Source organism: Patella vulgata, chromosome 2 (assembly GCF_932274485.2).
Source record: "Patella vulgata chromosome 2, xgPatVulg1.2, whole genome shotgun sequence".
In the NCBI taxonomy this organism is placed as follows: domain Eukaryota; kingdom Metazoa; phylum Mollusca; class Gastropoda; family Patellidae; genus Patella; species Patella vulgata.
The window spans coordinates 31,095,996-31,115,176 of record NC_065880.2 but is presented as its reverse complement, the minus strand read 5'-3'; the positions used below and the strand labels follow the sequence as shown (position 1 = coordinate 31,115,176).

At 36.4% G+C, this 19,181-nt stretch overlaps 2 long non-coding RNA genes across 2 annotated transcripts; both read left to right on the top strand.

Annotated features, from left to right (window-relative positions):
- The first annotated feature begins 1,216 nt into the window (after positions 1-1,216).
- LOC126811094 (uncharacterized) lies at positions 1,217-5,656 on the top strand. Its single transcript, XR_007675396.2, has 4 exons — positions 1,217-1,415; positions 2,376-2,417; positions 2,715-2,964; positions 3,688-5,656. It is a non-coding gene; the product is annotated as an uncharacterized LOC126811094 (long non-coding RNA).
- A 3,630-nt stretch (positions 5,657-9,286) lies between these two features.
- On the top strand, positions 9,287-17,682 carry LOC126811100 (uncharacterized). The gene is made up of 3 exons (XR_007675402.2): positions 9,287-9,631; positions 13,451-13,513; positions 14,120-17,682. It is a non-coding gene; the product is annotated as an uncharacterized LOC126811100 (long non-coding RNA).
- Positions 17,683-19,181: the final 1,499 nt, after the last annotated feature.

Genomic DNA, 19,181 nt, shown 5'->3' with positions numbered 1-19,181 from the left:
CTTACCCCCATGACTGGGTGTTCTGAATTCGCCCTATCAATAGCTGCCAATTAATATGGTGAAATCTTCTATTACTTATGAGGTAGTTTTTCGTCACTGGCTCTTGGTCTAAAATATTTTAAAGGGGTTGGATGGCCGAATGGTTAGCACGCGCGCGCTGTATCATACGGTCTGTCATTGAGTCAACTGGCAGGGTTTCGATTCCCCGGTTGTACGTGACAAGGAGTAGAGTCGCCTGTCCTACCACGTAGGTTTTCTCCGGGTCCTCCGGTTTCCTCCCACTGCTAAAGACCCCTACGCGCATGCGAATTATTGAAATTAAATTGAACCATGTGTTAGTCCCGAAATGACCTATTTTGTGTCGAGTGGAAGTTAAACCCCATTTCTCTCTCTCTCTCTCTCTCTCTCTCTCTCTCTAAAATATTTTACTATGACTACAAATCAGTCTAGACATACCTTGACCTATCTTATATTACAGATATCAAGAAGCAGTAGCCTTCAATGCACCCAACATACGTGAGACCTTTGAATATTATTTTAATATGTTTTAACCTTGTTTTTTATGAATGGTGATAATTAAAGCTTTTGAAGCATAACATAAATTTTTCGAGTCGATTTAAAAATACAAATCCTAAGTAAATATATTTGTAGTGATTTACGACCTCGATAGAATTTGCTTAAAACATAACATAACCTATAGCATAATAACCCTCAATACATAATGCTGTTTTCCACAATATAAACATTCTGAATGCAGTCATTTACGTTGAAAAGGGCGTGCGTTTGAGTTATGAAAAAATGGGGTTTGCCCGATTTTATTATGTGATTTCACATGAGATATATTTTCATAAATCATGTTTGATTGAAGCCATGCAACGTATCTATTATAATCCACAATCTGGAATCATTATCATCTCTTCTCATTGGCAATTCTCTTAATTTCAACATAATGAAATTCCAGTTTGAAAGGAACAGTACAATATAATATAAGCCGTCTGCTAGTATATCAAATGATACAATGAGCATTGGATATCTTTATATTATACAATATTAACATCGGTGTGAAATTTGATATTGTGCCAACATAGATAGCACATTCCTCCCACAACCAAAAAATATTGAAATACAATATAAAGATAAGATTCAGTGGGTCTATGGCCATGTGTATAATGAGACAGTAGCTATAGGTGTTGACAGCATTAGAGATCTTACTGTAGCTCCATTGGAGCCAGAATTTTGTGTGTAGGACTGCACTTGGATAATTGGTGTTTTAAAAACTTCACTTCTAAGGATGCCACCCGTCTGTCCAAAGGATACATATAGTGACCCAACGATAAACTGTGGCCACTGCAGCACTATCTGTGATGAAGCCGAGGCTAGAAATAATGTAGCATATTGTGTTGAGAAATGTGAAGGTAAATAAGATTTTATATTCATTTTGTGTCGCGATTTTCAGTAATGCTTCTTGAGAGAGAGTGGGGGGTGGGTTAAGGTCCACTCGAGGCAAACTAGATCATTTCGGGACTAACACGTGGTTCAATTTTATTTCAATAATTCGCTTGCGCCTAGGGTTTTTAGCAGTGGGAAGAAACCGGAGGACCCGGAGAAAACCCACAAGGTTGGACAGGCAATCCTATTCCGTGTCTTCGCACTCAATGTACCCGCGACACAATTTTTCTTTTGTTTCTGTTAATTTCACTCCAAATTTATTCACTGTTGGATGAACCATTCGCAAAGAAGCACTGCTTTAAAAGGCCTGCTTATAAGCCATTGCTACAATAGATTGTGCACCAGACTTTCCATAAACTATTTTCAATTAATATTTTGCTAACAATTTGTTATGACAATGGTTATATGTATGTGCCTAAGTAGTGTCTTTTAAAATAGTAGCTGTATATAACCCAGCATTGAGCTTTCTGCTCATAGCAGCACTGTGTCAGCTTTAGGGAAGTAGCCAACAACACTATTTCACAGAAAATGGGATTTGCTTAAATGAATGTGATGCACGATTTACGAATGTACTTTGTATAAAGCGAAAAGGTTGTTGCGAAGCAGGGCGGGAAAAGTTCTTAAGCATTTAACGGGATAAATGAGTCAGCGAGCCAACGGAAGCTGGTCTATTCAGAAATCCCAATTACGACCTTTTCGATACTTAGTCTTCAAATATATGTCTACCAACAAAATTTTGTGTTCTACCAATTCAGTAACATGATTTGTAACCCGACCCAGCTATATTCATATTTGTGCAATCTTTATAACGAAAGGTTGTCTAATTAATCATGGATATGGTGTTATGATATTTGCTTTCGCATCAGATTTGGGCACGCGGTGGTCGTACGGTCTCTCTCAGTTTACATATTTTGTTTTTATTACAGATTATTACAAACGGATACACGCCACTACATTGGCTCCACAAGGTTTGTATATAATTATTGTGACTTTATCGTGTTATATCAACACCACATGCATATCAAAGAGGGGTATCAAATTTAAGTATACACCTTTCTATAGTATGTATCGTGAGGACAATTTAATTCAAAGCTTGATTTGGCAATAACCTCGCATATGAAAGGTTATATGGAAAGTTGAAATAAAACACGATATTTAAAGTCGTGTAGCCACTGCTCCAAACCATTAGCCAAGCATATGCAATCGCGCCATAATATAGGGTTGAAATGGGCTTTTATATGAAAATGTTTTTGAATATTTTTTAGAGAGTTCGAACAGTGATGGTAATAGTTTAAAGATTTGGTTACCGATAGCTATTAGTTTACTAGCAATCGTTTGTTTAATAGTTGGTTTGATTGTATGTTTTTACCGTTGGAGGAAGAAAAAAAAAGAAGAGATGTCATTAACCAAACCTATAGAGGAGACCGAACAGCCGTTTATAGATTTCAAACAACCTGGCCCACAGTCAGTAGAACCAACTTGCCCTAACACAGGTCTACCAACACTGCATCTAAGGTACTTCTGCCTTTACAAATATTGTCCTTTATTAAATCTATTGTCATTTATATCGGCGTGATAAGATGACACTATATCATAGCCCCAAAGGAAATGAAAACCAACCGTTTAAAACCACGTGTAATATATACTGGTCACAATTCTATGGAATACAATTGTTGCTTATTACTGGGCGACGTTTCGACTAGGTCTGTCTAGTCATTAACATTGCTTGATACTGACTAGAGAAGCCTAGTTGAAACGTCGCTCAGTAATAAGCAGTAATTGTATTATATAGAATTGTGATCTGTATATTCCAGTTCAATTACTAAATGCCACTGAACATATTTTAAACGTCTAATATATTGTAGAAAAGAACCGTATGGAAAAACAATATTTTAATGGGTATCATATACATTTATTTAACAGACCTGTCTCAAGTTTATAAGAGATTGTCATATTAGATCCCAGCCTTCAAGAAACTGAACATAGCTGTTTAAAACCACCTCTAAAATGTCCATTTATCATACAAAAATATAGTTATATACATTCAATAGTATATTTAAATTTGTGCGGAGAAACGATACTATTTAACAAGGTTGATTTTCACTTCCATCGGAATCATAATTCTGGTAAGTTACTGTGTTCAACTAAAGTTATATTGATTCTATACCGACACCAAGTTTTAAAGTTTCTTTGTTCATGAATTATCCAAATAATCATTTTGTGTCTCTTATTTTACAGATATACACCGAAATTTGACGTTAACTCTGAAATATATATATTTATAAATGTAAAATAACTGAAGAATATATTTGATAAAGGCAACGACCAGCAAACTATTTAAACAATACCGCTTTATATTAAACATTAGATGAAAAAAGCCAAAGACACCTATTTTATATCGCTGTTATCTATTAAAGGGTTAATGAAGTGGATTAACCACTGCCAAATCTAATTGTATAATAATAAAAAAAATGTTGCCACAAAAATTTGTATGTCTTTAATGTTGGGTTCGGTTACTTAATATGAGTCGTATTGTGGGGACCAAGTAACCACAGACAGATTTGTGGTTTGGTTTGCCTTATGTATAGAAATAGGTCAATGCGTTGGTGGGATATTGCGTCACTCGGGTACAATAGTTTTAAAATGGCCAATATTGCTTGAAAACTAAATATAGCTAACTGAGCCGTTTTTTCTCCACGGGCAGCGTGTCTCTTTATACAACATCCATGCGGTAAAGTCCAACCCACGTTCTATAACGTATTGGTCCAATCGTTTTAAAAATCGTCTGGAGCAGAACAGTAGGACGTTAAACCCCGTGGATTTTCTCCGGATCCCCTGGCTTCCTCTCACAGCCAAAGATCTCTACTCGCAAGCTTATTATTGAGATAAAATTGAACTATATGTTAGTCCTGAAATGACCTAGTTTGTGTCGAGTGGGTGTTAAACCACCATTTTTCTCGCTCTAGACTGAATTAGTTTCTCTGAATTGTAATGTATGACTGGTTGCATTGATGACAGAACACATTGACCCTTGCGTTTTGCCAATATGTAAAACTGGCTACTTTGACTAAATAATGTTATCTTAACCATAATCTATCAAATACGTACATTTATATTAAAGCTGTTTGTAACATCTATGCGAAAATGCAAGCAATTGTCCAACATGTTAACTGTGCCTAATCTACGATAAAATGTGATCAAAGTGCGCAGATCACTTTAACAACCCATTGTTTATTATTGAATAGATGCTAATATTAATCCCAATGTTAATATTGTATCCGCATCTATTAATTGTGACTGTATGGATCATAGTTTTACGAAATGACCACTTTACCAACTTGGTCACTCATAAATGGTGATTTGCGATTGTATTATTCCCAGTGCATCATCTTATTTCTCACTGGGAGCTCTGGTGGCTGGGTGGTTAAGACGCTGGCTCGCTAGCCTGGAGGTCGGGTGTTCGATCCCTGCATTGGCCGAGAAAGTTCATCTGGATTTTCCGACATGGTTTCCCCCTTGTCATTGGTACAGAACGGAGGGCCTGACAAGGACAACTGTCTAGTCCTTTGGATGAGACGAAAAACCGATGTCCCGTGTACACATTGGCATGCACGTATTGGAATTCGATATAAGAGTAGGCCATAGCGCAACTGCCCGGTCATAGTTGCTTTCATATCACATTGAATGGCGTATGGCCGTTTCATTTCATTTCTAAAGTTAGAAAATAGAGTATATATATATATATATATATATATATCTCGCACGTACTTTATCTATTAGACGCCCCCATCATGCTCTAGTGACACAGATATAGGAAAATACCAAGAGAAAAAATAGAACTATGTCAGATCACACTGACCTTTTTGCAATTGTAATGGTGGTCTAGTGACACAGATATAGGAAAATACCAAGAGAACAAATAGAACTATGTCAGATCACACTGATCCTTTTGCAATTGTAATGGTGGTCTAGTGACACAGATATAGGAAAATACCAAGAGAACAAATAGAACTATGTCAGATCACACTGATCCTTTTGCAATTGTAATGGTGATAAATTTATGAATTTTTTCTATTTCATTCTTTCAATATTTCATTCGTTTAGAATTCATTCATTCAATTAAACATTTCTATGATTCTTTTGTTTCTGTTAATCCCTCATTTTTAATTTGACGTCAGGCTATTAATCTAATGACAGACGGTTGACAGCTGACATAGTAATTAGTTTAATTACTATCCTATTGTTACATTTTAAACTTTCCTCTTTAATTTTTATTAGTAACATTGGTGTATATTGTTAATTCCTTAGATACCATTTTATTATAAAAACCGATTTGTAGATTTATATAGCATTCTAGGTTTTATCCCGTTTCCAGGAGAGTTACTCGTCTTGTCGGACGTGTTGTTCTCCACATATGACGTTTAATGTTTTCTGGTAATAAATAGTTTCAAGGATAGTTCCAGTCTTTAGTTATTACCGAAGATTCTCACTGCTCTCACACGGTTATGTGTACAAGACTATTTTTAACCCTGTTATCTAATCCTGTATGTTATAACACATGTATTTAAATAGGAAAAAAATAGTCATAGAAAACGTAAAATACGAACAATTGCAGAAATGTAGGACGTTAAAGTCGTGGGAGAAAAAGCAACAATAGAGACGCCTTTCCCGATTACACTAATATTATACAGTTCTAATTCATTTATTTGTCAATTCGGCTAAAATATACAATATCCCAATACATCAAGTAATACACGTACTAGAATACATTTTTTGACTAGCTCATCTCGGATGTTTTTCTTTCTTTGCATCCTATTGTCCAAAATTTTAGCTGTTTTCTGCCAATGGTGAGAATTCATATACATATCTACGCCACGTGAGAATTCACTGACATGCAGCTCATTGCACACAGTAGCCGACTTTCACGCGCGTGTTTGTCAGTTTTTCTTTATTGTGATAAAATTATAACGCCTTTTATCCCAAGATCATGTTTCAGTCACATTCTTTATACATATTATCGAATTATACAGTCTATAATGTTTCTTTTTTTTATGCTTTTGATAACAATTGAGATTCATCCACGTGATTGACATGAACAAACTAGGGACACCCGATTTTATAAGTGATTATAATCTATATTCACCGCAATGAGTAATAGTATACGACCCTGCTCTTTAAGGAACAATAAATAGCAGGTTACTATCCTTGTATATATATATCTAAATAAAATACTCATTGTGTTGTTATTGAAAGGGGTGCATGTGTGGTTGTGAAATGAAATTTGGTTTAATGTCCTACTGTTCTGCTTCAACTGGGCTAATGAAGACGGGCATACGCTAGATGTTATCATCTCTCTTTTTGATAATTTTATCACAATAAAGAAATACTGCCAGGGAGAGGGGTTTTACATAGGCTAAGTCTGCTCCCCAACAGACAACCCGAATAAAAAATATTGTTTTAAAAAAAAAGAAATACTGACAAAAATACGCGCGAAAATCGACTAATGTGTGCAATGAGCTCCATGTCTCACCCATGTATCCCGGTTGGTCTCAGTGCCGTGGCGTAGTTATGAATTCTCAAGAATGCTGCCCGGTTGGTCTGTCATTGAGTCAAGTGGTGTTCTTTCGATTCCCGGCTTGCACGTGGCAAGGAGTAGGGTCGCCTGTCCAACCCCAAGGGATTCCTCTGGGTTCTCCGTTTCCTCCCTCTGCAAACAACCCCTACATGCATGCGGATTGTAGAAAAAAAAATTGAGCCAAATTAGTTCCGCAATGACCTAGTTTGTTTCGAGTGGCGTTAGTCAGTGAGTGGCGTTAGTCAGTTCAGTTGTGGTCGAGTTGGGTTTGAGTCAGATTTAACACCAATGGATCCACCTTGGCCACGGTCTTCAGTAGCCCATTTCAGCAGAATATTTAGTTAAGGCAAACATGACGTGTTTTTTTATATGGAAAATGTTTTCAAAGATAAAATTAAGCTGAAACTAAGTATAATGCCTAAGGCATAATTACCTCCCCATATAAAGGAGATGTTCACTTGCCTGTTGTATAGGATTACTGTACTTTCTAACAAGGCGGTGGTGAAATAATTCCATGCTTTTAGCCGAAAGGGCGTACATTTTATTTGTCGATAGAGCAAACAAAGTGAGAGCCAACCCGGGGAACAAAGCATTTAGGAATAGTGGGTTTGTTTATACCAGTTACAATAGTTTTACATGCATATTACTTACTAGGCTAGTACCTAGGTCCTCTAACAACGCCCTTCTACAGATACCCAATATTCATGCATGTGCGCTGTTTATATCCTTCGTAATTATAATCAGTCTACATGGAAATGTCAATTTAAAACAGATCTAGGTCAACTATACAAGCTTGCTATAGAAATATATTACGGAAAGGGTAAAGTAAACATATTATTTTCAAACACAGAATAGTAGCCCTTGATTACCTTGTAAACATCAAAGGAATGCTAATCCAATTCCATCATCAGGTGGGGTCCTCCTTCCTTGGCTGTTTCGGCGCTAATCCACAACAACCTCCAGAGGTGCGCCGGCTCAGGTGATCAATCTGAACCTGGAACTGGATGGCCTACACGGCTCCGATGTCTCAGCTGATGTCATTGCTGTTCTTCTGTAACTGAATGCTGTTCTGTATATCTAAATCTGTCCATTATCTACACAATAAATGTTCATTGTTCTAACACTTTGTACTTTTCCACACTTCGTCTCTTTTCCTCCAAATCCACTGTGATGCCACTTCTGCTTCTCTACACTTTTTCTTTCTATCTCTTCTATGCGTTTCTGCTCTGTTAAGTGTTTTAAGTTTCTCCCTAGTTTCCTTTCTTAACTGCTGTAATGGTAACCTTTCATTCTCATTGGCGACTTTGTACCTCTTCTTTAACCTTCTCAGGTCTCCTCTCAATTCCTTGATCTTCTTCTGTCTCCGGTTACTATGGCCTAGTTTTGTTGGTTGTTTCCCTTGTGGTACCACTCCAAATCTGTCCTTTCCTACGCTGTAAATAATGGACGTCATTGCTGTTATCTTTCTGTCTACACTGCCTGCTAATGTTGCCTCTAAGATGTTTTCCAAATCTTCGTCAAGCGCTTTCCAAGCTGCTTTGTCTGCATTCGTTGGCCATTTGATCTTCTCTTTGCGTGGCTCATTCTCTTCTCTACGGGTTGTTGGTTCTATCCCGTCTTCTTTACGGACTGTTGTTTCTATCCCGTCTTCTCTATGGACTGTTGGTTCTATCCTCTCTATCTCTTCTGCCTCGTCAAGTTGTTCTACCTCTGTAGGCTGTTCCTCGTGCTCATCCTCACCCTGGGTCACAGGGAGGCTATCATCACTGTGGTTTGCTTCCTGGATGGTCTCCTCCTCCGTCTGACCAGATCTCTCTGTGCGTTGATTGCCAGAATGGGGTTGCACACATTTCATTCTACTTTGATGGATCTTCAAACCTCTAGAATTCTTACAGACTTTACCACAAAAACATTTACATCCGTTGTTCTGGTTCGTTGTCCTTGATACTAAAGTGAAGTCCAAAATAAACTATTACCCGCAATACACTATTTCACTGTCAATACCCCTTTAAATCGTACACCCGGTTGACAATATTGGTGTTACATTTTCCTTGCATAATATTTTACAGTAAAACGTTTTGAGCCCGGTCCCCAATTTCAGGTGTTGTGATAATTTTTGTCACTTTACCTTGCCCTTAATGTATATAGGTAAGCTATTTTTGAAATAGACGTTATACTTCATATCCGCTTGATATGGCGTTATTTTTATAGATCTATAATAAACCATTACATCATACGCTTATTATAGTGACAACTTTCGGGAGACTTGGTCGTTGACTGAAGCGTCGTTGACTGAAGATGTCTGGTACATTTCACTCAACGGAAGGAGTTTTAATATAGCATCCGCGGACGCAAGCCATTATTGACGAAAATAAATAGGGTGATAACCAGTTATTCACTAGTGCGGAGCAGAACAGTAGGGCGTTAAACCCCATTTCATTTCATTTATTCTCTTGTGCAGACTGGGATTTGTCATCATGTGGAATGCATGCAGTGAAAAGTATTTTTATTACGATAGATATTTGAAGGAATGTTCACCTTGTTCTTCAATCTGCGATGATGCTGAGAAACGCGGAAACATGGCACATTGTTATTCTAATTGCCCAGGTAAGCTTTCTTTTGTTTCAGGTAAATGAAGGCAACTATTCATTACAGACCGAGTAGTGACGTGTATGGAAATCCCATTTCTTCTATTAATAGCCTAAGTGTACGATGTGCAGTAATGTGTACCTGGCAATATTTATCGGGAAGCTAAAATGTTTATGATTAAATCCACTTACATTTGAATCAATAGCAGCATTTTAGGGATTTTAATAGAATAGTAAAATAGCGTTAAAGACCACTCGGTTGTTATGGTTATGTATTTAAAACCGCGTTATGAATTCAATGTAAATCAGAGACCCTTTGCTCCAATTTTGCTATCATATCTGACCCATAAATCAAAAGTGGATTCTTTATAATACCACGGCAGAAGCTGTTCCTTTCAATTCAACTTTCCAATTTCAATTGTTTGACCCGAAAGGAGGCGTGCTTGCCAAAGGGTGATTTTTGCGCCATAATGTCTCGGCCGTACTCAACCACAAAATTATGGCCATCCATCACTATGCCCCTGCAGTAAATATAGGCTATCGAACGTTCTAGTTAGTAGTTTTATAGGTTACTCCCACTTCAGCCATTGGCTGATCTAATATATTATCACTGTAATACGCAGGGTTTATGAATGGGCGCTTTTAGTCAATAACTTAAAACTATAATGTCTCGGCCGTACTCAACCACAAAATTATGGCCATTCATCACTATGCCCCTGCAGTAAATATAGGCTATCGAACGTTCTAGTTAGTAGTTTTATAGGTTACTCCCACTTCAGCCATTGGCTGATCTAATATATTATCACTGTAATACGCAGGGTTTATGAATGGGCGCTTTTAGTCAATAACTTAAAACTATGCCCCTGAGATTTGCTTCGTGTGGAAACGGCATAAACACTGTAAGACACTAGATATTATTCACGAAACCACGGTGCTTCGGTGGGTATGACGCTAGTTCATGCGATCCGGGTGTTGGCTGAGAAACTTCAACGGTACTTTCTAGCCTGAATACACCTTGACAATGGTGCAAATTGGAAGGCCTGGCAAGGAGGAAACGTCTAGTCGTACGGGTATGAAGAAAAACCGAGGCCTATCTGTTTGTTCGTTGGCGTGTACGTAAAAGATCCAATGACATGGAATTCATCGAAGAGTAGGCAGAAATGCCGCTTATCGGCCAAAATTCCTCTTTTAACCACTACATTATATAGCTTATGCGCGTCTGCATTGGGTTCAGCTGACACAGAGCAGTAGATCCCCCAGTTGCTAGATATGATCTTTAATTTGACTTTGAAGAACGAGACCAATTTATTTCCAAGTGACTTAAATATCCGGTTAACATTTTGTTAAATCGAATAAAAATAGTTCAAGAAAATAATTATTTTTCTCCAGTTATATCTACATGATCCCATAATATTAATGCCCACGAACATATTGTACACGATAAAACAACACATATTAATTAAATAGTTGGCTAATACGTCTACCTCTCACGTTATCCAGAGGCCACTTTCAGAGCTCTGAATGGGACTTATCGTTAAGTTTTGATTTTTATACGCCCACATTTTCATGTGGACGTATATTGTCGTCTCTCCTGTCCGCCCTTCCGTCCGGGCGGAGGTCCGTCCGTCCACAATTGTTTGTGAACACTATACAGGTCACAATTTTTATCCAATTTCAATGAAACTTGAAATATAGGTTTATCACCCCACGATCTCGTTTTCTTTCGATATTGGCATGTATCGGACTGTAACTTCATGGATTATGTATTGTTTAATGGTCGAGAGCGAGACATTAAGTAATATATTGTAACAACAAGAGGACCGTCAGGTCCGAGTGTTTTTACAATATATTACGCAATGTCTCAGCTCGAGACCATTAAACATCTTAAAATACAGACACTCCGCACGTGCGTCTACAGTGAAATACGCCACTCGAGTCTAATATTTGACAAGGTACGATTGGCAAGTTGCCCGTACGATTATTTGAAATAATGGTACGCCAACATCAAAGGGTGACGTCACATCTGTATTTTAAGGTCCTTTATTGTACAAAAAATCACGTTTTAAGCTTGTGAACACTGTAGAGGTCACAGTTTTTATCCAATTTGGTTTAAACTTGAAATGTATGTTTATAACCCACAGATCTCGGTTCCTTTCGGTATTCGCGCATATCGGACCATAACTTCCTTAATTATGGCCCCTGGCTGTACGATAAATCGCGTTTTTAGCTTGTGGACCCCATAGATGTCACAATTTTTATCCGATTTAAAAACCCGTTACAATATATCACCGTTACACCTTAAGGAAGGTCGAGTTCGAATTTCGTAAAAATCGGACCAAAACTGACGGACAAAATGCCCGCTCCTCGTTCGCAAATAGTGTCAAAATATTGTGTATCAGGGTTGTGGACCTTCTGGAGGTCACAATTTTAATCTGATTTTGATGAAACTTGAAATGCATGTTTATAACCCACAGACCTCGGTTCCTTTCGATATTCGCGCATATCGGACCATAACTTCCAGAATTATGGCCCCTGATTGTACGAAAAATCGCGTTTTTACCTTGTGGACCCCCATAGAGGTCACAATTTTTATCCGATTTTAAAAAGGATGGTTGAGTTTAAATTTCGTAAAAAATCGAACCGAAACTGACGGACAAACAGCCCCCCCTTTTTTCGCAAATAGTGTCACAATATTGTGTATCGGGATGTTGACCCTCTGGGGATCACAATTTCCATCTGATTTTGATGAAACTTGAAATGCATGTTTATAACACAAATATCTGGGTTCCTGTCTATTTTCGTACATATCAAATCATAATTGCCTGAATTATGGGCCCTGACTGTACGAAAAATCGCGTGTTTAGATTGTGGTTCCTCTAGAGGTAACAATTATTATCCGATTTAAAAAAAACGTTCGAATATATCACCGTTACAGTTACACCCTAAGGATGGTTGAGTTCGAATTTCATGAAAATCAGACCAAAACTGCCGGACAAAATGGCCGCCCTTCGTGCGCAAATAGTGTAAATATCTGGTATATCAAAGTTGTTGACCCTCTAAAGGTCACAATTTTGATCCGATTTCGATGAAACTTGAAATGCAATTTTATAACCCAAAGATCTCAGTTCCTGTCAATATTCGCGCATATCGGATCGTAACTTCCTGAATTATGGCCCTTGATTGAACAAAAAATCGCGTTTTAGCTTGTGGTGTGAATATATCTCATTACACACTAAGATCTTGGTTCCTTTTGATAATCGCGGATACCCGAACTGAACTTCCTGGATTATGGCCCCTGGGTGTTCGAAAAATCGCATTTTTAGCTTGCGGATTTACTAGATGTCACATTTTTTTCCCGATTTTAAAAACAGTTTAAATACATCACCATTCCACCATAATGAAAGTTGAATTCGTATTTCGGGAAAGTCGAAATGAAACTGCCCGACAAAATGGCCGCTCTTTGTACTCAAATTATGTAGAAGTGTGTAATACGAAGGTTGTTGACCCTCTAGAGGTCACAATTTTTATCCGATTTTGATGAAACTGAAAACATATCTTTATATCCCAAAGATCTCTGTCCCTTTGATATTTGCACATTTCAGGCCATAACTTTCTGGATTATTGCCCCTGATTGTACAAAAAATCATGTTTGTTTTTAGCTTGTTCTCTATCCATCTCTTGCAAAATGTGGGCGTATAGTGCCTGGCAACCGCTGGTTAATTATAACTTTGATTGAGCGTAAATTTGGTCATTTTGCCCATGTAATATTTATTTCACCATTTTATCAGTATCCGCGTTAGAGGGTGTTTTGTTGATTTAAATTTAAAAATCATTTCAGATTATCTAGAAAGCATTCGACAGAACATTCAAGAACAACTTACCGGAAACAACGAAAATAGTGGTGGGTTTATTGCGTTTGTCTGTAATGCGTCATGGGTCACAAAGGGTACTGGAGGGAGAAGGAAGAGAAAGTATGAACATATTTTAATAACACGTCAGCACACACCTTTGCAACGAAGTAGGATCCTCTATCTAATCGCATTAGTTATCTCTTTGTTAAAGACCCCTGCATACCTGCTATTTTTTTAGTGTGTTGAGTGGACGTTTGATCTCCATCCACAAGTTATGTAAATTCATATTAGTACATGCGATAAGAATAACCGGGTTTGAATTAAAATAGACTAGGACCTTCTAAATACACGAATCCAACAAAACAATACAGGCTTATTCAATCTGATTATTTCGTTTTGTTTTTTTATGGTTCAATTTTCTTTTATTTTTTTTTTATCTGGAAGAGTTTTTACGTAAACTGCGTTCTGTGTGGTGTGCATGATTAGTCAATGTTATCTTGAGATGTGTGATGAACCGTAGAGAAGAACACAAAACAGATATTTATATGAATTGGGGGCCATCGATAACTAATGAAACAAAACGAAAATAAATTTATGTCTGTAGTTTGAGCAGATAGATGTATTTTTGTAAATGAAAATGGTTTTTTTTTGGACAGAATACCACCATCAGTTAATTATGTCAGTTGTAATAGTAGCACTGGTTTTCGTCGCTTTACTGGGAACGTCGATAAGCCTCTTGATATACAAAAAGAAATACATACGACGACGTGATGTGAATAGAACGGTGGAGGAGAGTGCTAACTTTCTTACAAATAGAATCCTGCGGCAAGATGAAACTGATGATGAAACTTCTGTACGACCAACGATAGAAGAAATGGGAGAATATCATGTTGAGGGCACTGGAGATTCTTCTGTTAAAGGGACCGGTGAATTTTGTGTTAAAAGCGCCGGCGAATCTTCTGTTAGAGACACTGGCAAATCGTCTGTTAGAGGCACTGGCAAATTGTTTGTTGACGGCACTGGGGAATATTCTGCTAAAGAAACTGTCAGTGTTTCTGGGGGCGTTAATATAAACCTAGAGATGTCCCATATGCCTTCAACGACCATAACCACTGGATTGTCCGACTTACCCCCCTTTATAGTTCATCCATTTAATACAGGTACGTAAATGTATGGATAACGATTTTTCGAAACAAACTTTATCATAACCTGGACATCATAGAAACAAATTATTTCTGGTATATTAATCGATGGGATATGGACAACAGCTTATTTCCAATTGCACCAGATGCATGTAGTTCAAGTCATTGAGTCAACTGGCGTGGTTTCGAATCCCTGCGTCTTATTTAAAGTCTCGCGACAAGTTTTTTTTTTTTTAGTTTGACACATCTAATACATAATAACCAGACACTAATAATAATTATATTTTTTTAATATTCGTGTTAATGGAAACCTGCGAGTTGATTACGGTCTGGATAAGTTAATTAATGTCTAATTAATAATTTACATAACATTTCAGGCTCTTGCATAATGTATGTTTACCTATTTGATTTTGAACTTATAATACTTGTAAAAGTTAACCGATCTATTGATCGCGGAAAGAGACGGGGAAGGTTTTTTTTTTTAAACTTAACTTTCTTAAAGTATAGCAGTCTTTCAGGGTCTCCCTGGCTCACCATTACCAATGTTTAAAATGTACACCAATCTGATCAACACTAGATAAACGATGTTTTAACGTCCGACTATGTCATTATTCAACATTTCAGTAAAATTACTTCAATCTGAGCAGAGTTATGGCTGCTTGAAGAATAGTGTATTCTTGAGTGTCATTGCCTCTGTTATTACGATAATAAACAAAGTCTCGATTATCCATTTTTTAATTGAATTATTAACTGGTAATCGTGTTTAAATCCGTTGAAAATCAAAGCCATCTGACGTTCTAGAGACTTGATTATTGGCTTGATATGTGATTAAATGTTTAAATAATGATTTATGTAACATTTGCAGGGACCGTACTCAGATTTTTGGCAAAAATTTATATTTTTATAAAAGCCTCTAGTGTTATTGTATGATTTTTATGATATTTTTCAGTCAAATTTTATGATAATTTTATAATGTTTTTATCACATTTTATGACTTTTTATGTTTTTGTCATTATTAAATATTTTATATAACTGCACTGACAGTAAATAACTTATCCCCGGTCCATGAAGTAGTGTTCAGCCAGTGTTATGGGGATTGAAACGTTCCACCAGTAGCACTGGTGGTATTAATGGCCGCAGTCATCTTCTCCTATCTTCATATACCCACATACCATTGACTGAACACTGTCAAATAGAAAATGAAAGAGGGCAGCAAGCTGGGGGTAAGAATGTCTTGACGATTTTCTTATTCACATCCGGATTTATTTGTATAGAAATTTATTATTATTGTGAGTAGTGATTTCTGGTTAATTTTATATTTTGAAAAATGTTTCGTCTAATTTTATGATAATTTTATAAGAAATAGTAATATTTTGTATTTTTTATGATATTTTTCCATTTTATAATAATTTTATGAGTATGACTAAATTTTATGAAAATAATAAATGTCTTTATATTGTACGGTTCCTGCATTTGAGGCAAAACGAAAGATTTAGCTCTTACATAATGTAACTTTGAGCCAAAGTAGATCAAAGTAAGCATTTTCATTTGTTTAGAGATACATGTATGGTTAAATGACTTTTTATTGATTATTTAATATTTAATTTTGATAACAGACACCAATATAACGACGTACTCTAAGTTTAAGTGTTATTTAAAAGTTTTAATATAATTACATTGTATTTTAAGATATGTTTTTATAGAACAGCATTTTTTTGTTTCGAAAATGGGGAAATTAAATGAAGAATGAGCCTTTCCTATTTTATCGAAGATTTTTGGGGATGATTAAAATGTGCATTTTTTCTGGTCCTCTTTTTAAAGGAACGTGGACAGTCCCTGACTATTTTGTTTGGATTGGAAACGCATATACTTAATGTTAAAAGTAGGTGACGTAGTAGGCTACATAGGTACTACATAATTTGTATTATCCATTGAATCAGTGTATATCACGTTTTGTTTACGCCAATTTCTGTTCACGGTTTCATTATTTAAAATAGGATAAATTTTGAAAATAATGATCAAAATTTAGTTTTCTCTCTGTAACTAATTCATATTTAAATAATTCCCTTTCCTTTAAAACATATATTATAAATGGAAAACATTTCTGGATTGTATAAATATTTAAGATTTTGACTTGTAAAGGCATTTATATGAATAATAGCACATACGATTTATTGTGTTTTTATGGTCACGTGTACAAAGCTAGGGGGCACTTGTGCACCGACCGTGGTGTTTCCGGTCACTCTTCATCGAACTGCAATTACCGGGGCTCTATTTACGTGCATTTCACTGTGTACACGGGTGGAACTCGGTAATTAGTACCACCGAACCACTAGGCACCACTTTCCTTGTCAGCTTCGCATATGTTACTTCGTCTTTTAGAAAATGAAATTCGTATATTGTTATGTACTCGATAGGACAGAGTTATATGTATAGTTTTTTTTTAAACACACGGTGCGATTGTTCATTGGGTTTCCAGCCAATGCTAAATTCAGTTTTTCAAACCGCTATAGTTCAACGGGTCAATCTAAAAATTATTTATTTATATAGTTATATGTTTTATTCACGAATGGAAGAACTCATTATTACTTTGTATAACGAATATTATAATATTCTGATGATAAATTACACAATAACGTATGTTATATTTAAATGAATTACATTCCATGAAGAATATATAATATTCTGAGAATAAATTATATCTTTACATGATCTGAAAATAAATGCCATAATATTATATGACGAATATACCGTTATAATATTCTGAGAATAAATTATATTTTTACATGATCTTAGAATAAATACTATAATATTGTAATGAAAGAATAGCGTTCTATGACGAATATACCGTTATAATAATATTCTGAGAATATATTATATGTTTACATAATCTAAAAATAAATACTATAATATTTTAATGAAAGAATGGCGTTCTATGACGAATATACTGTATTAATATTCTGAGAACAAATTGTATCTTCACATGATGAGAATGCATTAAATATTAAAATATTCTAAGAATATATAATATTTTAATGAAAGAATGGCGTTCTATGACGAATATACTGTAATAATATTCCGAGAATAAATTATGTGTTATATTGAAACGTACATATATTAGTTTTAAATATGCTGGGCGTTGGGATACTGTCGGTAAATAGGATACCATCTAAATATAATATTATCTGATTTGGAACATGGACATGTTCTCAGAATCGAATGCTAGTTCCATGGATATGTAGGTTGATATCTAACTACTGGAAGCAGCTCAATAGCTAGATGAAATGAAATAAAATGGGGTTTAACGCTCCAAAGTTCTGCACCGACTTGGCTTACGAAGACAGGCATACGCCATACAGTGTAAAATGAAATGAAATGGGTTTTTAACGTCCTACTGTTTGCTCGTACTGGGCTTATGAAGATGGGTCGGGCCATACAGTGTAATATGAGGAACATTTTACCAGGAAAGTGACACTACGACCTACTCTTAGAATTTCTATTGTCAAAAATTCCTGGGCCCGATTCCTAGAAAATTCTTAAGCACGTTTTTGTGCTTAGATTTTAAGTAGATTTTACTTTTAAGTAAACTAACATGTACTTTATTCTGTGTTCCCAGAAAATTCTTAAGAACATTCTTGTGCTAAGATTGTAAGTAGACTTCAGGGTAAGCACAAGCACGTTCTTATATGTTCTAAGAAAATACTTAAACACAACTTTGTTCTTAAACATTGTCAATCTAAGCACAAGTCCCAAGCAAGGTATACAGCTTGCTTACCAACCTTAAGTCTGTTTCTTCTTCAAACAAGGTGTAGAGCGGGAGCCCAGGGGGTTAACCTAGCTGAAAAGTGTACCAATTTTCTCCTATATGGTATCAATGTATGTATATCTTGTATCATCAGAATGTAAGTCTGCCGGGTTTCTGGTGGTGGGCGTGGCATTTAACGCCCTAAATGCCATACCCCCCAACTAGTCTAGATTAGCTCAAAAGTGCACCTCATGAAAATCGCACAGCAACGTACCGTACATCTTCAGGTATTACAAAAACACTCTGACAGACATTTCTAGTGGTGGGGTACCCCTGACAGAGCTATGTAATTGCCAGACATTTGTAGTGATGGCGTATCCCTGACAAGAGTTATCTAATTTCCAGTCCAAAACTAGGCTAGATTAGCTCAAATCTGTACTACCTAAAACAGCCTTGGAGTTATTCAGTAGCACGACAGGAATCATGAATGACCAATGCCAGACAGTTTGTGCGGTGGGTTGCCCCTAACAGACACGCCCAAAATAACACGACCCCCAACTAGGATACATAAGTCGGCACTGTTCCTGTGGTCCAAAAAATTAAAAAGTGTGCCAGGATGCGTAGAATACTAATACCTAGCACATATGGAAGAGGCGATAAACTGCGGTTGTAGGAACAATTTTATTTTTCAAAAACGCATTTTTAGCCCCATAAAAAGTTTTTTGCCCAAAAATCAATTTCTTGCAATCGCAGTTTATTGCCTCTTCCATACGTGCTAGGTATTAGTAGGCTATCCTATGCATCCTGGCTAAAAATCTATTTTTTTAGAAC